A 22,942-nucleotide genomic window follows, 5' to 3' on the forward strand; every position below is an offset into this window, starting at 1 on the left:
TAAGGGTCTGGCCAGTGGGGACTGGAGAGAATGCCTGCTGGGGCCCTGTGCCCTTGTAAGAAATTTAGGCACAAGGAGATGACTCCATGCCATCCTCCCTGCTTTGTGGATGTTGGAGGGTGAGGAGGTGGTGCTTGGACCTGCCCCGATAACCAGGAGGGGGACACTGTCCAAGGAGGAAAGATGGAAGGAGCAGGTCTTCAAAGACATGGTTGAGTTTCAGAATCAACCACATAGTTGACAATGTCCTCTTGAAAGGGATAATAATGTCTTTACAGTTCCGTGTTCACATTTAGGAAGGCTGTCTGTTGCTGGTGGCTGAACACACCCGCTAGCCAACATCCTTCCTCTTGCTCACTGTGTGTGTTCCAGCCTCACTGGCCTTTCAGCCGTTGCTCCTGCCAAGCTCAGGAGGTCGGCGCGTGCCGCTCCCTCCGTTCGGAGCGCTCCCCGCCTGCTCTTCACACAGCTTTCAGCTCTCAGTCTTCCTCGCATCATTATTTCTTTACCTCTGCTCCTTGTCAGTTTCAGTCATGGCCCCCGGCATATTTTGAAATTATTCCTCTGTTTCCTTTTTTCTCCCCCTCTAGATATCAAGTTCCGTAAGGGCAGACAGAGACTGTATATCTCATTCACTCCTCAGCTCAGTCACCTGCAAGGTACATCACAGGGAGAAAGCGCTCACCACCGACTTGCTCTTTTTTTTTTTTTTTTAATTTCAGAATATTACAGGGGTACAGTGTTTTAGTGACATGAATTGCTTTTGTACCATTTAAGTCAAAGTTATAAGTGTGCCTGTCCCCCCAGTGGTGTGCACTGTGCCCGTTAGGTGTGAATGTGCCCAACTTCTCCTCCTCCCACCTCCTACTGTTGATGGTTGGCATAAATGGAAAAGTGATCTGATCCATGTTCCTGTTCACGCCCTTATCCTCTGCTGCTCGGTGACATCTCACACTTTATACTTTAGCCACACTGACCTGTGGTATCGTAGTTTCTAGAATGTTCCTGAGTCTTTCTCATATTTGGACCTTTGCATATGCAGCTCAGTCTGCTGGAACGGCTCTCCTCCTTCACCCAGACACCTCCCACTCTTCCGTAGGTCTCAGCAGAGATGCCGCTTCTTTCTAGAAGCCTCCCTCCCCAGATCACACGCCCTCAGGAGCTTGGCCTCGCCCAGCAAAGCACGCATCAGACTGTGCGTAGGTCCCTGCTTGTCTGATTCCCCCCTAACTCTGGGCTCCTTGGGGGGACCTTCTTTATCACCATGTCCCTGACACCCACCCTACAGCAGGCACTCACAAATTACTTGTTGAATTAATTCCTTTGACTTATATTTTTGAATGCCCGCTGTATGTCAAACGTTGTGTTAAATGTTGCGGATACAAAGATGAATAAGAAATTGTCCCTATTCTTACGTGCTAGAAAGGGAGACAGGCCTATTAACCAGTAAATATCACACAGTGTGATAAGGGAACAATGAATTCTGCCAGGGAAGTGGGGGATGGGGTGTCAGGGAGAGTTTCAGAGAAGTTGGAGGAAAGATAAAGTGAGGTCCACACCAGCAAAGTTATTTCCAAAGAGGAAGGATGGATATCTATGTCTATACCTCTATGTCTGTATCTATATGGCTACGTCTGGGTCTAAATCTGTGTCTAAGTTTACATCTAAGTCCGTGTCTAAGTCTATATCTATGTCTGTATCTGTGTCTGTGTCCATGTCTAAGTCTATGTCCATGTCTAAGTCTATGTCCATGTCTAAGTCTATGTCTGTGTCTGTGTCTGTGTCTGCGTCTAAGTCTATGCCTAAGTCTGTGTCTATGTCCTTGTCTAAGTCTATATCTATGTCTATGTCTAAGTCTATGTCCATGTCTAAGTCTATGTCTATGTCCTTGTCTAAGTCTATATCTATGTCTATGTATAAATCTATGTCTATGTCTATGTCTATGTCTGTGTCTAAGTCTATGCCTAAGTCTGTGTCTATGTCCTTGTCTAAGTCTATATCTATGTCTATGTCTAAGTCTATGTCCATGTCTACGTCTGTCCATGTCTACGTCTATGTCCATGTCTACGTCTATGTCCATGTCTATGTCTACGTCTGTATCCATGTCTAAGTCAAGTCTATGTCCTTGTCTATGACGAAGTCTACATCTAAGTCTATATCTACGTCTAAGTCTGTGTGTCTGACTCTATGTCCATGTCTATGCCTGAGTCTAAGCCTATACCATGTTTCCCCGAAAATAAGACCTACCCATAAAATAAGCCCTAGCAGGATTTCTAAGCATTTGCGCAATATAAGCCCCACCCCGAAAATAAGACCTAGCGATGGGCGTGGCTACGCAGCGCATCTGCACAACCCATGCTTTTCATCGAGGAGCAGTAAAGAAGACGAGCAGCCCTTCTCATCTGCCCCATGGAGACAGCTACTACCCCAGAGGTGACCGGAAAGGTGCGGCAGCCCCACCAACAAGGTTGGCTCCCCCTGGCAGGTCCTGGCCTTCCTGTGTGTGCTGTAAGCTGAGGCTTCGAGGGGGAAGTCTCCTCAGTGAAGTGAGGAGCAGGACGCTCTGCTCTAGGTATTGTGTGTCCTCAGGGAAAAGAAGGAGAGCTGTGGCTGCCATTTTACTCAGCACTGTGGGCCTCTCTCACCCCACACAAACACCAGGGGACAGGGGAAAAGCTTCAGCAAATAGTCTCCTACTGAGTCCAGAGAGATCATTTCTGCTCCACTGTGCAGATTGGACCCAGTGCACACTGGATCTCTGATAAATAAGCCAGCCCTGTACATCAGCTTTGCTGGCCTATCTCTGCTTTCCTGAGTATCTGTACTGCCAGACAAGATGAGTGCAAAAAGAAAGAGCTATTCTGTTGAGTACAAGAAAGAAATTGTGGAGGACTCCAAGGGCAAGAATCTTATGGCTTTCTGCAAAGAGAATAAGTTGGATATCCGAATGGTCCGAAAATGGCGGGCAGAATACCATAACCTCAGTCTACATGTCGATAGAGGAAATGCTAAGAAGCGCAAGTGTGGTTCATGTCGGCAACCTTTATTTTCCGAGCTGGAAGACATTACAGGAGAGCAAAGGCTTTGGTTGTGCACAGGACTGATATTCAAAGATTTGCCCTTGCAATGGCACCACAATTGGAAATATCCCCAGAAAATTTCAAAGCATCACAACGCTGGCTGGATGGCTTCCTTCAGCAACATGAACTGTCTCTAAGAAAATCGACAACACTGTTTAAGTTGGAAGATGCTGAAGTTATTAAGCGAGCACTTGCATTCAAGTCCTTTGTTGATGGCATCGACTTTTCTAAATACCAACTTTGCGACATGATTGCTATGGATGAAACTGCAGTGTTTATGGGTCAAGGAGCCCAAACGACAATTGAACAGAGGGGTGACTCCTCAATCTACATTCCCTCCACCGGTCACGAAAGTTCACGACTTACCTGTATTTTGGCAATTCGTCTGGATGGAAAGAAAGTCACACCTCTTATCATCACTAAGGGCAAGAAAGATAAGACTGAATGTGTTTCCAACATTTATGTTCTTGAAACCAAAAAATCCTGGTGCACACAAACAGTTATAAGGAAGTGGCTTGATTTAATGCTGCCACTTGTTTTGCGAGGTAGCCAAAGAGGTCTGCTAGTCTGGGATTCAGCCAGCACTCACTGTGCTAAAGACATGAAGAACTTCCTTGCAGAGAGAAGAATAGATCAAATAATGATTCCTGCAGGAATGACTGCCTATCTGAAGACTCTTGATATTGCAATAAACAAGCCATTCAAAGACCATTTGCGCATAGAAATTAACGATTACATTGAAAATGGAATGACAAGAAATCAGCATGGAAACTTAGTGAAGCCTAGCCTGCAAGAGGTTGTGATTTGGGTGAGGAATTCATGGGATAAAATCACTGACAGTGTTGTTACCAATGCACTCCGAGCAGGTTACATGGATAATTGCTGCTCATTTAATGAGAGCTCTATTGCTCGACATGAGAGATTGGGGCCAATGTTTCTAAAGAAAACAGAGTCATAAGAAATTCAGGATGGAATTCAGGGTTTGGAGAGTTATGATGATGTTCCAGAAGAAGACAACCTAACTATATTTGAATAAATGTAGATTATTGTACCGTATTTAAAAAAAAAAAACACACATCCCCTGAAAATAAGCCCTAGGGTGTCTTCTTGAGGAAAAATAAATAAAAGACCCTGTCGTATTTTTGGGGAAACGTGGTTATCTATGCCTTGGCTGACCCTACCCCACAGGCGTTGAGCTGCCCCTGCCCTGTGTCCGAGTCCTGCCCCCTCAGCCCAGCCCAGGGCAGGCAGCAGAGTCTCGGTAACGTAAAGGCAATTTCTTTGGCTGCTTCTCTTTAAAGAACGACAGTGAAACTGCCCCTCGATCCTGTTTGGCTGCCTCAGCCAGTGTCTTGCCAACATGTTTGCATAGGGCACCTGTGGGGGACCCGCAGCTTGTGGGCCGTGTGGGTTTCGCCTGTTTTGTGCGGCCCCCTAATTTCCGAACACGGTGCAGCATTCTAATTTCTTCTGTAAGGATATGAAAGGAAAAGGGAAACCGTGGCTCTGGGTGAGTCCCTCTGTCGCAGCCTCTGGGAGACCTCGCTGAAGTTGTTCTCCAGCCCAATTAGAAACCTGCTTGGCTTTTAGGATCGGGAGCGCCTGCTGCCGAAGACTCCCGTTCCGAGCCCTAATTACCGCTTGATGGAATGAATAAAGACGTTGTGTTTTCCACATTTTACTTACAGAGTTGCTGATGCGGTGAATGTGGGGCGAAACGTCTCTTTCCTCCGAGAGATTAAAACATAAGTGCCTCGGCGACAGAGCCGAGCCGCTGTGCTAGCGACAGACTTTCCCTCCTGTTCTCGCTCGGCCTGGCGGTCTGAGCTGGTCTGGCCCCTGTCTGTACAAGGTGGAAGGTGCCTTGGCCATCTAGTCTGGCTGCTTAAAAAAAAAAAAAAAAAAAAAAAAAGACGCAGCATTTATTGAGCACCGGCGTTGTGTCAGGGGTTTCCACGTCTGTTTCTCTCATGTCCTTCTCACAAGGACGCTGTGCCGTGGCTGGCTGTGCCCACTGTGCAGATGAGGACACTGAGGCTCATAGCGTTAGTTAGTAAGTACCCCGCCCAAGGTCACACTGCTAGCAGCGCAGAACGGTGGTTCAAATCCTGCCTCCTGGTGCCGGGTCCGTGATGTTTCCCCAGTGGCCCCAGGGACGCGTTCCTGGCCTGCTCGGTGACGTCTGCCCGACCAGTTCTCTCCCTTGACAGGGATGGCAGATTATGGTGGTGAACTTCCACTGCCTAACAAACCCGCCCCCAAACTTCATGGCTTAAAACAACAGACTTTATTGTTTTCTGTGGCTCTGTGTTGGTTAGGTGGCCCTTTTGGTCTGGGCCAGGTTGGGCTGGGAGACCTGGGATGGCCTCATTCAGTATCGGATGGGACAAGGGCCACAAGGCCCCTCGTCCTCCCAGGGGCTAGCCCAGCCCAGCCTCTTCTCCTATGCATTCCCTATGTCCTTGCGATACAGACTTCTAGCCTCTCTCCTTGGAGATAACTTTGCTGCCTTGAACCCCGTCTGTCTCTGTTCATTTGCGTGGTGGTAGAAGAGGCCCAGCTGCAGAAGAGGGAAGCCTGAGGTGTAAGCACTTGTACATCCTCTGTTACTTCACGTTGGTTAATGTCCAGTTGGCCAAAGGAAGTCACGCGTCCCAGTCCAGATTCAAGGGTTGGAGAACAGTCTCCTGCTTTTGGTGGGAGGGGCCGAGGGGACACGCCTGCAGGATGGGAAGACTTTTGGCCCTTCTGCAGTCCCCCACAGAGGAAATGCCACTCCTCAGAAGGCCATTTCATGCCACCTGGTCCTATAAATTGCAGGCTTGGAGAGGGAGCTTACTGACCTCCACATCTGGACAGGATGTCACGAGGCTGTTCCGGACGGGTAACTCAAATTTTGTTGTTGTTGTTGTTTTGTTGTTGTTTTAACATGCAGAGAATGTGAAAACAAAACCTCCTTTTGGTCATTTGTCCATGTTCTCAAAACCAGCCATTGTCTTTCATGATTTTAATTTCTCAGGACTACCTGCTTCATCTGAGCCTGGGAGTGCACGCTTGGAGTCGGTGGTAGACAAGGTCCCTGCTCTGGGCTCATGGCTTCAGAGATGAAGGAAGGGGCAGCTTGGTGGCCCTGCCTTCCCTCCTCTCTAAGGCTCGCAGCACGCTCAGGCTTCCCTTCCTGAACTTAGCGTCGTCCCCCTCCCCCGTGATCTGAGAGATGCAGACCAGAGACGTTTAGGCCCTTTGAAGGAAGGAAGAGGTTCAGAAGGATAAGTCAGTGACTGAGTCTCTAGATATCTTGCCAGCTCGTCTCTCAGCGTCTGTATTCTTCACCCCCCGGTCTCTCTCTTTGTGTTTCCATGGCCATAGTGACCTGTTTTCAGAGCAGAAAATGCTGTGATCAGAGATTCGTGGAAACCAGTTTCAAGGCAGTCTGCTTTGGCTGTTCGTGGGGTGTGGGCCCCAGTTCAAGGCTGCCCTGAAATTCTCCTTCCCACAGGGAAGCAGGAGCTATGCCTGCCTTGGCCTTTTCCCCAGCTCAGGCTTCTCAGCTGAGTCACCCAGAAGCTAGTCAAACACGGCATGATGGAATCCCTGCCCCAGGGCCGGAGACCCAAAGGTGAAAGAATGGCTTTTGGTGCCTCTAACAGCCAGAGAGCGTTGAACAATCTGGGGCTGGTTTTAGGTTTTATTAATACGCTTTCCTGAGTTGGCTTAGGCACCTAGCCCAGGGCCTAGCACATGAGCAATGCTCTAGAAGTGACCTCGCCCTTTGACTGCTGTGTATGTGGCTAAAACCCTCTGGTGGAAGGTTCCAGGAAGGATGGTATGGACAGCCTGGATGCAGGTATGCGTTGGGGGGAAAGGTGAGACCTTCAGAGTGGGAGCCCCTAAGGCCTACTTCCTTCGCACTTAGAATCAGGAAACTCCTGGAGCTGCTCCTCTCATGAGTGAGAGGGCACCCCCGAACCCCCCCACACCCCCCAGCCTGCTGGCTTTCAGCATAGCTGACTCCTGGTACACTGTCAGCCTTTATGGGTCCCATTATAGCCAGAGAGTAAGAGGTTTTATAAGGGTTTTTTTGTGTGAGTGTCTTTAAAAAAAAAAAAATGCAGAGTTTTCCTGCAAATTAAACAAATGTCAAATCAGCGTTGGTTGCCTGAATGGCAGCCTTCCAGAAGCAGCGCCTCAGGCTAAGCCAGGGAAACTGGGGGTTCCCACTCTCAGGGCCTCCCAGCGAAGCCTACCCGGGTCTTGCTCTGCTCCTTGAACGGAGGGCTGAGGAGGGATTCCAGGCTTTGCTTTGCTCCCACGCCCAGGGCTGGAGGATCCGGTTCGGGAGTGCTGAGCCAGAGGCCCAGGTCTCCACGGTTCTGTCCCCGTCTCAGGCGGCATCTGGAATACGTACAGAAGGGGAGATTGGAGGGGTGAATCTGCAGCTCTCTTCAGATTCTCAAAGAGGCTGGTGAGCTTAAAAAAGGTTGAGAGCTAATGAGAGCTAGGCCGGCCCCTCGTCTGGGACAAGAGGAATGTAAGGCCCACACCCGGCAAGGGCCCTGATTCAAATCACGCAGCGTATTTATTATTAGTGGCTTTTTGTTTAAAGATCAAATCCCCATGTTTGAGGGGAGGGGCAGTAACGAGAAGATGGGGAGTCTTTTTCTCATTTGCTGGCCATTTGCAAGCAGCTCGTCTCTTAATTGATCACGGATTTTTTTTTGTTGTTGTTTTTTGTTGTGTTGTGGTTTTTTTTTTTTTTTTTTTTAAAGTTGGAATCACTCCCAGAAGTAAAGGGCTGAGATGAGCAAAATAAATAAGGAACAAACAGGCTCAGTGTCGGGGGGAAGTAGGAGATAAAAAGTGACGGAGTTTGGGGTAAGAGTGACTCAAGCTGAATGGAGCAGGGCATTGCTGCACTCTTCCTGGTCCAGGCGTAATGAGATGAAGACAGGGCAGCGTGAAGCACGAACAGCCGGGGAGCTTCCTTATTTTGTTTTCTGGTACAGAGGTGCTGAGGGGTTGCCGTTCTCTTTCAGTGAGAAGCTCTTGGCTTGGAGGCTTGGAGGATTGATATGGAACTTTCCCCTTCTGGGCTGCTGAGCCTTGCTTTGATTTTGCCTGCTCCTGTCCCCACCTCATTCCCCAGCCAGCAGCCCAGGGTGCCTCGCCTCTGCTCTCATCCTCCTCTTTCATCCACAGCTCCTTAAATCCCCACCTTGCACCACTTACAGTATTGATCATGATGCCTCCAGGGGCCAGGCCAGCTCTGTGGATCCGCCCCCTCTTCTTTCTTTGTTACTTTCGACAAGCTGTGGAGCCCCCTCCTGGTTTCTCTGAAATGATAAGAAGGTTGACAACATCCTTTTGCCTTCTGGGACCAGTCTCCCTTTAGAGGACAAAATAGAACTCTATAGGCATTGACGGCCACCCCGCCCTCTCTGGGAAGGGGTGGGTGGCCACATGGGGACCCCACCTGAAGAGGAAGGAAGGAGCCAGCCTGGCATTTTCTAGACATTCCCCCAGGCCAGCCGCATTTCAGCCCTTTGCGGGCAGGCATTGATCGCCCATTTCACAGATGAGCAAATGAAGGCTCAGAGAAGTGCAAGAGCTGGAAAGGCTCTGAACACAGAACTGTCCGAGCCCGGAGCCGGGTTGAAGTCCGACTGGGCGTGAGGGCATCCGCCCTGCTTTACTCTTCCAGCTGCATTTTCATGAGTGTGTTATTAATGCTAAAAATATGACCATCGTGTTCAGCGCTAACTCTGACCATGGAGGCCTGGTGGCAGAAGAGGAGGAGGCAGGTGGCTGAGGGAGGATCTTCTGGTGAGGAACCTCCAGAGCTGAGGTCACAGACAGGTGGGCTGAGTCCCGCCGCAGACAGGCTTTGTGCAGAAATGCTGTTGTTTTGTTTTGCCTGGAAATGACCTTGAATGAAAATGCCAGGGCAGGCATTTCCCACCTCTCCCTCCTGCCACTCCCCAGCCAGTCCACACCTATTGTACTGGCTTGGTCAGCTCTGGAGCGCGATTCTGCATCTCTCTCCCCGATTTCGTGTTCAGCAGCATCAGGTTGGTGGCTTGAGATTATCCATTTTGGGTCGTATGCACACCATGGAAATCAGCAAGCAGTGCAAATCCGGGCTTTTTATTTATTCAGTTGGTTAAGTTGTTTATTTTTTGCCAGCCGGTTTACCTGCACGCTACTGCCTGTAGGCATGTGCCTTCCGCCCTCCTTCTGAAAGCCTCTCCGGTTTGTTCTAGGCACGTTCGCCGAGTCAGTTTATTTAATTCAGTCTCACTTACGTCTCATGACCAGCCTGTGTGGGGGGTGTCATTGACCCCCATCTGGAAGACAAAGAAACACGCGTGGGGTGTAGGGCCAGAGACTGGGTTCAAAGACAAGTCCCTTGCCTTCAAGCTTAATGCCCCTTGATGGCTTTGCTCCTTGGTTCTCAACTGGGGCTGGGGGTTGCCCCCCCCCCCCCCCCCCCCGGGACAGCTGGCAATGTCTGAAGGCGTTTTTGGTTGGCACGAGTAGAGGCGGTGCTCCCGGCGCCTAGTGGGTGGAGGCCGGGGAGGCTGCCAGACACCTCCATCGCGGAGGACAGGCCTCCGCGGCGCAGCACCGTCTGTCCTGGGTGTCGGTGGTGCAGACGCTGAGGAGCCCCCAGCCCGGCCCAGCTGCCGGCGCCCTGGACGTTGCCCCGCTTCTCCTGTCTTGGGAAGAGATGGGCTAGATAAAGGTGACATTCTTGGGCAGGACGGGGGAAAAGCTGACAAGGTGGCTTTCCACATGGTGGCAGGGCAGGCTGGAGGCCTGAGTGGGCTCGTGTCCAGATCCGGGAGGTCAGCCTGGGGCAGTAGGGGGTCACAGTCATTGCCAAGCAGACGGGGCTGTGGCCTGAAGACAAATAAGGACCCAGTAGCATTTCATGGGCAAAGAGAAGTATGGGGTGGTGACAGACACAAAGAGCCCCCGTCCCAGGGGGACTGGCTGGCCTCTCAGCCTTTAAGCCAGAGGTGGGGCAAATGGCGTCAGGATGCAGAGAAGAGGTTTTGCAGGGCTGTCAGCGGTTCCCAAATCTGCCTCTCATCAGAATCATCCAGGGAGCTTTAACAAGAGGAAAAATGTGTATGTCCAGACGCTGCCCCAGACTTTGGCCGGAAGTGAGGCCTGGAACTCTAAAGCTCCCCAAGTGCTACTGACGACCAGCCAAGGGTGGGGTCCCCCGGGATAGATGAGCGTGTCATTTGTCAGCGAGCGCTGTCAAACATCAGCATGCGTACGTCAGGGAGGCTAGGAACCAACACGCACTCGTGCAACAAAGCGTTTGAACACACCAGTACTGCTCTGGCCTCACGGCAGGAGGGTGGACGGGCTCCCTGCCCTCGCGGAGCGTGCAGGATACAGTTAGCCACAGAGGCCAAAATCTCTCTGAGCCTCCTTGTTTCTCATCGGTTGAATAAGACGAAGAATACTTAGAGCTCAGGGTCTTTGCAAGCATCGCATAGAGGAGCAGTGGGGAACCATCAGCAGGTTCCTAGCGTAGCATCCAGGCTGTTGCGGGTTCTCCGCGGCTGTGTGCCGTGCACGGGTCCTGATGCAAGAGCTTTCTCTCCTCCAGTTCACATTCCACATATGTCGTGGGTCTGCTGTGTGCCAGGGATGTCCCAGGCTGCGAAGGACGTTGAAGTGGGGGAAACCTGTCTTCATCCTCAGGGAGCTCCCAGCCCGGTAGGGAGGTAGATGTGCAACCCCAGGCCTTCAGTGTATAGCGTGCCAGGCCATGCGGGGTACACAGCTAAGCGTGGCCCGTTTTCTGTGGGTCTGGGGTGAGAGGGTGCGTGGGTCAGGGGAAGCTGCTTAGAGAGGACTGGAAAGGGAGTTTCTGGGTTTTGCAGGATGAATAAAGGTTTTCTAAAAAGACAAGGTGGAGAAGCTTGTAGGTGGTAGGGGCAGAATGCACAAAGGTGGGGGGCTGGGGAGAGGCTGTCTGGGGTGTCTGAACCTTTTCTCGTGGGCCCCTGATTCCTGCCCTGTTTTCCTCTCTGCTCTCCTCCCCTCGTGAGGAATGCCACCCATCAGGTGCCGACGCTTGAGAAAGTTCATCTGCTTGGTGCTTGATTTATCATCCAAACCTTCAGTAACGGATTTCCAGTCTCATAAAATATTAAATATATCCATATATTGAATATCACATTTTGATATGTTTTCACGCCTCATTTGCCACTGAAGTCAAGGACAGATTCACATTTTTCATGGCAAGGGGCCCAGATGTGTCCTCGTACCGTGTTTTATTGTATGCCCTCGCCACGCCCCTCCTCTGCAGACCCGCATTCCCCCGCATCTCGCCTGAGCAGCCACGGTGACAGCCCACTTGGCATGGACCGTGGCAGGCCCGGGTCAGAATGGCCACATATATCATTGCATAGCACTATAAATGTTTGCGGAAGGAAGGACAAGGTCCCTGCCAGGCTTCTCCAGGTCCCACATCAGATGGGGGCTGAGCCAGAGGCAGAGCCTGGGTGGGGGCCGTGTCTTCCTGCAGGCGCCGGTTCCATCCGTTCAGCCTCTCACGCTTTCAGCCGTCATCGATGGCACCTGCTAGGTGTCAGGTGCCAGGCCAGGCTCTGGGGATTTTAAGAGGGAAAGTCACTGGGCACGAGAGTGCTGCAGGTGGGAGCATGCAGTGGGGTGGGGAATGATGGGCCACGGGAAAGACTTCAGAGAAGGGACACCCCTTGAGCTCAGGCTTCAGCTGAGTGTGCAGGACCAGGGGGAGGACAAGGGTGTTCCAGCCAGAGCGTGGGGTGAAGCTGCCTGTTTGGAGCTGGTCGCTATTACGTGTGGCCAGGGCTGGAGGGGTCACGGTGGGGCCTGGTGGGAGTTAAGTGTGGACAGGATGCAAGGGCAGGTCATGGGGGCCTTAGAAGCCACAAAAATCAAGGAATTTGGGCTGTCTTCTGGAGACAGTGAGGGACTGCCACGATCCAGGGTGCGACTGGAGGGTGGCTTGGAGCAGAGAAGCCCCGAGGCAGGGACAGCAGTCAGGAGGGAGGCTGGCTCAGCAGTCGGGCGAGAGACGGTGAGGGCTGTAGACGGTGGAGCAGGAGGGCTGGACATTCAGGAAGTGGACTGGGCAGCAGTGACTGATGCAGGGGCTCTTAGGCCAGTTCCCCTGTAAGTATACCCTGAGGAAAGGATTTAGGCTGTAAGAGGTTTAGTTGCAGAGCGATCCTGGGAAATGCCAGTGGCAAAGTGAGGCAGGGAAGGGAAGGAAGCCGATAAAAGGTGTGGAAAGGACAGGTTGCCATGTGGGTGCTTGGGCTTAGCCCCCTTGGGGTCTCTTGGAGCCTGGGGAACATGCCTCCAAGGTGTCCCCTAATGGAGCAGGAAGCTGGGGTGCTTATCATCCAGTTCCCATTGCATGGGCAGAGGGTGCTCCCCTGTTTAGCACCAGGGCACTTTGGTCTGCAGGGGGCCCAGGGAGAGCCCTCAGGTAGAGTTGGGGGCTTGCAGCTCAGGGCTGGGCACTGTGGGCACCTGTGCAGTGGGGAGGGGCTGATTGCAGGACAACTGGTTGAATGGAGATGGCATTCAGAGCGAGTGGCCACTCAGGGGCAGAAAGGGGATGCCTAATTCAGCTTGGCCACACTGAGTTTGGGGCGCCTATGGGAGGGCCATGTGGAAACATCCAGCAGGCAGCTGACAGTTGGGGTCTGGGACTTAGGAGAAGGGTGCAGGCACATGACACAGAGTTGGGCTGCATTTGGGTAGAGATGCGTGGCCAAAGCCATGGGCTTGGATGACATCACTTATAGTCACCTAAGGAGAGCAGAGAGCAGATGACAGAGGAAAGAGCTCAGAAACACAAGAATTTGTGCAGCAAGCTAGGGAAGAAAGCCTGGCAAGTCACTGAGGAGCAGCCAGAGGGGCAGAAGGAAAAACAAGAGCACATGAGACCACGGAGACGCAGGGCAGCAGTTACTGGGGAGGAAGAGGTTGGAAATGATGGGGGCTACTGAGAGGGGCCAAGTCCAGTGAGGGTGGAAAAGTGTCCACTGGGCAATGTGGAGGTCATGGGTGGGGCTCCCGGGGTAATGTTTTCAGTTGAGGGGTGGGAGCCAAAGCCAGAAGGCAGAGACAGCTGCATGAAGTTTTTAAGCAAGGAAGTGTCAAGGTCAAGGTGACATTTTAGAAGATTATTCTGGATTGTATGTGCAAGGTCAGAGGGAGGAGAAGCTGAGATCGGGGAGGCCAGCAAGGTGGCAGGTGCAGGCTACCAGCCAGCCTGGAGAGTAGCAGTGGGCTCAGAAATGGATTGCAAAGAAGACTTCCCAGGTTTCAAAATTGCTGGGCTAAGGGGGCTTGTTACAAAGGCTCTCAGGGCCAGCGCCACCAGCCAAACTCTGCTGGGAGCATGTGTGTGTGTGTGCACAGGCGTGTATGCGAGTGCTAAATGTTGTCAGTAATACATGTGGTCTCTGCCCTTACTCCTGCTGAGAGGTGACCTTGGTCATGACCCTGACCCCTCTGAGGCTTCATCCTCACTGTGGAGGAAGCGATGACCCACCTCCTAAGTTGTGGGACTCACAGGATGGATGCCTGTCAAAGCTCTGCATAGGTTGTGATGAGCCACGTGAATTTTAACAGGAGGTGCCCCCAGAGGCTGATCTGCCGCCTCCTGCCCTGCCCCCTGCCCCTCTGCACCTGGAGCCCCCAGCCTCACCCTTCTGGAAGCACCTGTGTGTGCTGACCTTGGGTGCTCTCACCTCAAGGTGGACAGCCCTGGCTGGCTGGTGGCCTGCAGACAGCAAAGTGCCCTGCCAGCGGGAGCCTTTCCTCTCTTTCCTCTCCCATGCAGGGCCAGTCTGCAGCCCACTGGCAGGGGGAGTGTTGAATCTGATGCGCTGAAATCCAAAAGCAGATTGATTTGTAGCCACCGGTGCCTGTAACAAATTCCAAGTGAAGTTTGGATCGCACCGCTGTGGGGTAAAGACATTTTAATTGCGTGTCTTATTTAGTCTGGCTGCATTTCGGAGGCCTGGGGTGGGGGCCCAGCTGTGAGTGCTCCCAGCTTCTCCCCTCCCCTCCAGTCGGGCCTGTTAGGCCTCTCAGAGATCACAGCCCTCTGCCCGGGCTCCTCCTGCATCAGGGAGCTGGGTGCAGGCAGCTGTGGGTGAAGGGGAGGGCAGCTCGGGCTTGCACCCGTTTCAGGTTTCCCCTTTCCCCGCACGTTCTGCAGCTCTCCCACCTTGTCTCGCTCCCTTTCTGCTTCCTCTCTCCCCCTTTTACACTTCTTTATGGACTTGCCTTCCACCACCGTTTCCTCTCCTGTGCTTGCTCTTCCTGGCCTGGCTTTCCTTGCTTCTCTCCACTAACCGGCTGTGTGTTCTTGGGCACGCCACTGACCCTCTCTGAGCCCCCGTCCTCTCCTTTATAAAACGAGGAGGGTCAGGCTAATTGATGTCTTCGAACCTTCAGCGCAAATGTGATTCCTCCTTGTGTGTGTCTCTTTCCCTCCGACCCCCCCTCCCTTCCCCCTCCCCCCCTCCTCCTCCCTCTCGCTTCTTGGCCTCACCTGCGTTTTTATGGCAGGGCTCAGGGCAGGGACCTCCCCTCTCTCTCGGTGTGGGTGGAGGCCCGGCTGCTTTCTCTGATCCGTGAGCCTTCCACAGAGACGGATTCAGTGAGGAGCTGCCTTGCTCCCCTCCCCCAGAACAGCCAAGTAATTGAAGAAAACATGAATGTTAATGATGCATTTAGCATTTGGAAGTTAGAGGGGTGATTAATATGTTGTAAGTTGTATATTAACACCTTCACAGAGGCATAATGAAGACAAAATATACACTCAGAGATGAGATTGTTTATTCTTGTGTGCAGCGCTCCTGGCTGCAGCCCCCCGAGAACACGCGGTGTGTCTGTGTGTGGCAGGGAGGGGGCGGGGGCAGGGGCGGGGGTTGTTTACTGGGCTTGTGGTTCCGGCTGATGAGTCCTCTCACCTGGCTGGCGTCCGCCCAGGCAGCTGGAGTGGAAGGTGGAGAGCTTAGCGGTGCTTGGAGTCGGGGCGAGATGGTAGGGGACGCTGTCATTCAGGAGCAGCACGCCCCAGTGGCATGTTCTTTGTGGTCCGTGGAGCAAGAGCAGATAGAAATCCCTACAGCATCTTGAGCTTCGGGAACTCTGGGGATTTGCCCAGGGTTTGCCCAGTCTGCCCCGCGGAGGTCTCCTCCCCCCAGCACGGAGGATCCTCGCTGCGGACGATGCCTGGTAAGTCGCAGGCCTGGGCTGAGCAAAGCGTGTTGATTGGGAACTCTCTGACTAGGTCTAGTTCCATATGGTGCTCAGTTAGGACGAGCCACAGGGTCACAGAGTGTCAGAGCAGGAAGAGCCTTGAAAGAACACCCAGTGCAAGTCTTGTCATTTTCCATTGGAAACTGAGGCCCAGTGAGCGGAAGGGACTTTGATTTGGACTGACAGCTTGAAGGAGAACCAGGAGAGGGTCAGCTCTCTTTTATTGCACCTCAGGGACTCCAGACTATAGTACTGGGACTTGGGGACTGTGGACCCTGGACTTGATGACTCTCTTGGCCCAGATGTCCAGGAGGCCAAAGAGGAACTCCACCCTGATAGCTCCAAAGTGTGGCATAGCAGAGAGGACGTGGAGAGATTGGAATCCCAGCTTTGCCCGGTACTGGCTGTGTGGCCGTGAGAAAGACATTTCATCTCCCTGGACCGCTTAGTATCCCCATTTGTCAAACAGGAATAATAATATTGAATATGTAGTGTAATTGCAAGGATCACTTGCATCCTAAACACACACACTCAAAAATGATTAGCATTAGCGTGTGTGTGTGTGTGCAAGCACGCGCATGTGCATGAAATACTAAGTGCGATTCGGGCACAAAAGGCAGGTACTCAAAAAATGATGATAATGGTGGTGAATTATAATTGTTTCTATTATCATCATTATTTGCTTTTATTTGCTTTCATGGCCACAGCCCGCACACCCCACTCCTGCCTGTTCTTCAGGATTTGTCTGAGCCACCACCTGCTCTGGGCACAGTCCCTTGCCACCCACTGCCCCAGTGTGGGCTCAGCACCCTCCTGTGTATGGTGTAAGCACCCTTCTCTGTCTGTGGTCACTTCCCGTCTGCTTCTCTCTGCCCTATCCGACTATAAGCTCAGTGAGTGCCGAGGTTGTGCCTTCTCTCGCCCTCAGCATCCCTACTCGGTAAGTGTTAATTGCATGTGTGAGTGCTCTAGCTCTAGGCCTGGTGAGCCCAGCCTGGAATGAAGCCACTGGGTGTAAACATATCAGTTTCTCGTGTTCCAAGAGTAATCCTGAGTTCTGTTGTGCAGTGCAGGGAGCGCTGGGCTTTGGGGTTCATGGCATTCCCTCCTAGTGATGGGACTCTGTGACCCAGCTTATCCCCGCACACACAGGGCCAGTTGCAGCTCAAGTCCTGCTGCTTCTGCAAAGCCTGCCCCTTTTCCGTACTGCTCCCATGGCACTCGATTCATTCTTCTCCTAACGTGCTTGCCATATTTCACCTTGTCCCATAATCACTTGCTTATGGAACCTACTTCCTCCAGGCTCTTTGGTGACACACCCTGCATATGCCCCTGTTGGACTCCTTGCCCCACTGCGAACTCCCATGGTGTCCACCTATAGTGGATTTCACTATTGGTAAAGTCTAAATGGTGTTTTGTTGAATGAATGATTTCTTACTCTATTTGTAGTGTAGGAGGCTATTTAGCTATTACTTCATTGTAATGCTCTGATTATACCCTCTATGTTCCATGAAAGCAAAGATTTTACTAAATACTTCTGTGTCTTCATAGTACTGGGCAAATAATGTTTAATGGGTAAATAATTACCGATTGATTTTCTCAAAGTTTCTATCCTGTTAAGATTTTTGAAGCAAAAAAAAAAAAAAATCTTATTAGCCTTGTTAAGGGGTGCTCACAATTGCAAGAATTGACTAAGCCCGAGTCCCTGTGATCACATGTGTAGCACGTAGCACGTGGGGTTCTACATGACAAGTGGAAATCCTAGGAGTTTTTCTGATCAATTCCTGACAGGCGCTGATTACTTTAAGGAAGGGAGAAGATCTTAATTGAAGGGAATTATTAGACTTGACAATAGAAGTTGTAAATATAGCCCTCATTAATGACTTGATTAATTGTGAGCTACCTTGTGATAGATGGCAACTGGCTTTGGGGCTTTGTGAAAAAAAGAGAGGGCGTCTCCTCTCATTCTGGGCCCAGCTGAGGCCGTACCAGGGCCCTGAGCTTCCGCCGTGTGTAGAGTCCTGAGCGGGGCGGGAACACAAGAAGAAGGAGAAATGAGCTGGGGAGGGGAGGAGGGTCTGGGCACGATTGTCAGTGTAAGTAAAAAACATTTCCAACCAGTGACCGTCTGGGCTCTGTGTTTGAGTGGTGAGGATTCTTGGACTAACAGCTATTTGAAGCTGGACAGCTGGTCTCTGCCATGGGATCTGAGATGGTGAGGAGGATAACTAACATCTAGACTTAGTAGTGATGAAGAGGGCTCAGCTTCTGTAGCTGGAGAGACCTAGGTTTATAGCTGAGCTCAGCCACTTCCTAGCTGCGGGCCTTGGGTAAGTTGCTCACACTCTCTGTGTCTCTCTCTCTTGTGCGAGGCATCATCATAGCTCCTTTGTGTCTGGTACAGGGAGACGTGGCCCCACTTGGGACGAGCACCCAGGTCTTGTCCACTCTCGGCCTGTGCTTTCTACACCCTACAGCTGAGGGAAGGGGCTGTCTGGTTCATTAGATGATGTTGGTGAGAGATCTGGAGACACAGTGCTCTCAGTGAGAGCCAATCCCCATGATCTGTGCAGGGCTGACGTGCAACTGTGTTGTACAGGCCGCTTAGCACCGGGGCCGTGTAGGGCAGCGCGCGGAGCGTGTGTCAGCATGTGTGTGCACGTGCACACATTGTTTGTGTTCCCCTCAAAGGTGCTGCAGAAATGACAGGCAGGGATTACTGCATCACACAGGCTTGGAGGAGATGCCCTCCGTGTCTTTCCCAGAAATGCTGTGATTCTATTCTTGGTTGGAAGGTGGCTCCAGGTCCTGGGGCGGGGTTGCTCCCGAGTTCTGCATGAGCGTCTTTGTAGTCCCAGGGAAGGATTTAAGAGTCCAAAGTCAGGTGCAGGGTGAGCTGTCTGCATGCTGCCCCACGTATCATCTCAGGATGCTGGCAGCACTTAAAAATTGTCCTGATAATCCTTTTGGCAAAGTTGCCGGCTCCCCTGCATCCTAGAATAGGGGAATCTGTGAACGCACAGACACTGTGTTCTCTTTCGACTCAGCAGTGGACAATCTGTTTTCTCCAGGAGGTGGTTTTAGCCTTAAGTTATCAGTCAGTTCCCCCTCCCGCCTGTTCCCTCCTCCTCCCTGAGTGGACTCCGCCCACACCCTCTGGCTCCTGTCTGCACTCCTTCCCTCTTAGCCGTGCTGGGGTGGCCTCAGTGCAGTGCCTGGCCTGCACCCTGTGGGCTTGGCGTCCCCAGGAGCAGACCTGCAGCACAGGTGTAAGTGCAAGTAGTTACCTGGGAGGGGGCCCCAGGAACCACGGAGAGAGGTGGTTGTGGTTTTTAAAAGACCACTCCTTTGCCTGATAGAGGAGTGGAGAAGTGAGACAGGGAAGGGAAAGAAGGTAATAAAACTGTGGCCACCCAGGGCCCAATGCCTCTGGGGACAGCGGGAGAGTGTAGAGCATCCCCAGGCCAAGGTGTCCCACTGGCCACAGGGGTTGCAGCACTCAGGGCCTGCCCGGTGTATGTGGGCTACATGGGCCCAGAGCCCAGAGAGGTCTCAGGTGAGCCAGGGGTGCCCACAGCTGGCAGCCACCAGGTCAGTGAGTGTGAGGGAATGTGGACACGGCCCCACCGCTTCTAAACCGACGGCATGCCAGACCCGCGCTTGGCCCGCTGGGGTGGAGGCCACTCCTGTGGCCATAACCCTACTTGCATGTAGATGCCAGCTGCCCTCTGGGATCTAGGAGCACTTCTACACTTTCTCTTTCTTAAACAGACTGTCAGTGATCTGATTTATTCAAACCACAAACAAATACACATTTAGGGAGGGTTTCCCGTGTGCCAGGCACCGTGCTAAGTGTTTTTCCTGCATATCTCATCTTGGTCCTCCTGCCAGCCCACTTAGGAGGTACTGTCATCCTTATTTGCCACTTAAGGCAACTGAGGCAGAGAGTGGTTAAGTGCCTTGCCCCAGTTCACACGGTGTGTACGAGGCAGACTGGGGGCTCTAACCAGGCCCTAACCCGGCACCGTGCCAGCTCTCCAGGCTGGTCTCAGGGCCTGGGAGGTTTGCCACGTGGCACTTCACAGCACACTGAGCATCGGGTGGGGTACTTCTGTGGGCCTCCTGTGTATGTAAACACACAGAAATGAAGTTCAACCCACGTAAAACCCCATTGATCACCCCCCAAGATTATGGAGCGATGGGTACTTGGGCCGTGATGGACGGAAGCTGCCTGTCCGTCAGACTCAGGGGATTGTCCCAGCCTCGGCCCCTTTTGATAAATTTGTCTCTGCTTGGCAGGGCCTGGCAGCCGCCTGGGCCTTGGTGTTCTGCTCTATTCCAGGAAGCCCGGCCATGCCAGCTCCTGCTTGTCACTCTCTTTGTCCCAGGGAGCCCCTGGAGACCTCTCCGTAACACACGTTCTACCTGCCGGGCCTGGCTGGCTCTCTCCCTGCCCCTGGGGCCTGGTATGTGACTTTGTCATCAGGCTTTGTGATTGCAGCTCATAGCTGCGGGTCCTCTTTAACTGGGTGCTCAGTTTTTATTTTAATCTTACAGCTGAAGAACCCTGGGGTAGGAGTCAGGAGATTTTTTTACTAAGTCACACTCACTGCTTGTGTGTGCTTGTACTTCTTTTCTCTGGGCCTTGTTTCCTCATCTGCTAAGTGATGGAATCTAGTATCCCTTCCAAGCCTGAAATCCCAGGAGTTGGGGAGGAGTAGGAAATGGGTTACAAAGAGGGCAGAAGGCTAACATTGATTTCAGAGGCTCGTCTCCTCTGGGGCCCAGCTGTCTGCCTGCTGACAGGTCAGCAGGACCCATTAGGTCAGTCCCAGCGACCTTGGGTCCTGCCAGTCCGAGGTGCTTCAGTAAATTCCTGGCCTTAGGTCATGGGAGTGGGCGCCTGGGGCAGAGGGAACAATTTTGGGATCTGTGCATGGTGGGGGTGGGGGAAAGGGCTGTGGACCCAGCCAGATGTGAGCCACTGGAGTCTGGGAGCGGAGGGGCCTGAGGAAGGGACCAGGGCATGTTGGACTGTGGCTGCTCAGCTCCTGGGCCTATAATCCCTTTACTAAGGGATCCCCGGGTGCATTTTAGCTGGAGCTCAGTCATAAAGACAGCCATGGAGAACGGAGCTTTCATAAGGGGTCCTGAGGAAGAGCCCATTAGATTGCTTTTTCCAATTGGCCGTGACAGACATGGCCCTCAAGGAACCATTATTAGCTCTTTCTTTAGGCGGAAGTTGGCTGCTTGGGTCCGGAGGATTTGACCTAAGCTATTCAACCAGGGTGGATAGAATGGAAGGTTGGCCCTACAGTGCCTCAAGCCGTTCAGGGAACTGTGGGCAGCTTTGGCCGTGGCCAGGAAGGGAGGCGGAGTGTTGAGCGGGTGGGAGAGGGACGGGAGATGGGTACACATGCAGCACCAAACCCCGCCAGAGGCAATCGGAAACCAAAGGTCAGCGTGGGAAGCCAAGGCGAGACATCAAGGAAGCAGGTAGATTTCAGACTTGGGAGTGGGCTGCTCAGATTTTACCAGCCACCCCTTCTGCCTTTGGCAATGAACCAATAAGCTGTCCTTGCACCCAACAAGCTGGCAGTACACTTTGATCACCTGTGCAAGTGATCCCCTAGCCTGCTAATCAAGTAGTTCTTGATGGGCTTGTGCCGTGGTTTCTTCTGGTTGTTTTTTGTTTTGTTTTAAGAGACAGGGTCTCGCTCTGTCATCCAGGCTGGAGTGCAGTGGTGATCATAGCTCACTGCAACCATGAACTCCTGGGCTTAAGCAATCCTCCCCCCTCAGCCTTCCATGCAGCTAGGACTACAGGCACATGCCACCATGCTCAGCCAATTTTTTTTTTACTTTTTTTTTTGAGACTGGGTCTATATTGCCCAGGGTGATCTTGAACTCCTGGCCTCAAACGATTCTCCTCCCTCAGCTTCCTGAGTAGCTAGGACTGCAGGCATGTGTCACCACTCATATTTTTTGTAGAGATAGGGTCTTCTGTGTTGCCCAGGCTTGTCCTGAACTCCTGGCCTCAAGCAATCCTCCTGGCTCAGCCTCCTAAGGAGCTGGAATTACAGGTGTTCATAATGGTCTTTTGTCCTCACAAAAGTTAAGAACCCCGGTACACGCTGTGAGGGCAGGGCTGTGTCTGCTGCCCTCTCAGTTGTATTCCCAGTGGCTAGCTCAGTACTGGCACTTAGTAGGTACTTCATAAATAATTGTCGGATGAATAACTGATTAAAAGAAATAATGGTTCATGGATGGGGAAAGCTTTTAATGCAGATGGTCAGAGCCCTGTGGAAAATTTCTGGTTTAACCTCTTTAATATTTATTTAGCCCCAAGCATGTGCCAGGTATTACAGGACTAATACTGCCCCTGCTACCACCAGCACCACTGCTTCTACTACTACCAGACTCCATTTACTGGATAAACACAATGTGCTTGGCTTTGTGCTAAGCCCTTTGCAGCATCATCTCGTTCAGTCCTTAACAACCATCCAGTGAAGTGGGAGTGGGCTGCTCACATTTTACCAGCCACCCCTTCTGCCTTAGGCAATGAACCAATAAGCTTTCCTTGCACCGAACAAGCTGGCAGTACACTTTGATCACCTGTGCAAGTGATCCCCTATCCTGCTAATCAAGAAGTTCTTGATGGGCTTGTGCCCTGGTTTCTTTTGGTTGTTTTTTGTTTTGTTTTGTTTTAAGAGACAGGGTCTCACTCTGTCATTCAGGCTGGAGTGCAGTGGTGATCATAGCTCACTGCAACCATGAACTCCTGGGCTTAAGCAATCCTCCCCCCTCAGCCTCTTTTAATGATAAGGCTCAGAGGGCAGTAAGTCCCTTGCCCATGATCGCAGAGCCAATAGGTGGAAACGCCCTAATTCCAACGCAAGTCTGCCTGACTCCAAAACCTGTATCCTCAGCCATTACTTCATCTTCAGGGCCAGGTGGGTCAGTGCTGAGAACAACCCTGTGCTTTCATCCCCGCTTCTGCAGATTTGGCTGAATTTCCTCTGGCTGAGAGATGCCATGGAGCAGCCTACACAAACCCCAAGTTCAAAGCCCCTGTCAAGTAGGAAAGGAACATGATCACTCTGAGCCCTGGGTAAGGTCAGGAAAGCAGGGGGTGGGGAGCATGGTGAGTATGGAGGGTTGGTGAGTGACAACCTTCTCCCAGCTAATCCTTTCACATAGTCCATTTTCTCATCTCCGATCAGCTGAGTGCTTGGAGGCCTGCAGGCCCCCCCTGCCAGAGAGGATCAGGGGATCAGGCACTTGGAGCTGTCAGGGAGAAATATTAGAATCATTTGAACAGGTAATCATAGGCTAGTGTAAGCTTGTTCAGCGCAGGGAAACTCACTGTCGCAGAAACCCCCTCCCAGATAATCAATGGGCATTGCATCTGAGGGATTTCCTGCCGGGTGGACAGAGCCTGGCAGTGGGAGGAGGGCCTGGGCCGGCAGGAGCCGGATGGAGCTGTGGTCCTGCCTTCTCAGGTGCGGATGACAGGCTGTGGGGAGCTGGGGTTGGGGGCCTTGGCCATAGACTGAGCATGCAAAAAT

At 52.2% G+C, this 22,942-nt stretch overlaps 1 protein-coding gene across 2 annotated transcripts in view; it reads left to right on the plus strand.

Moving 5' to 3' along the window:
• Window positions 1-22,942, plus strand: part of GRIK4 (glutamate ionotropic receptor kainate type subunit 4) — a 418,916-nt gene that overhangs the window by 70,599 nt on the left and 325,375 nt on the right. The gene's annotated exons all lie outside the window — the stretch shown is intronic.

The sequence above is a fragment of the Microcebus murinus genome, chromosome 4 (assembly GCF_040939455.1).
Source record: "Microcebus murinus isolate Inina chromosome 4, M.murinus_Inina_mat1.0, whole genome shotgun sequence".
Taxonomy (NCBI): Eukaryota; Metazoa; Chordata; class Mammalia; order Primates; family Cheirogaleidae; genus Microcebus; species Microcebus murinus.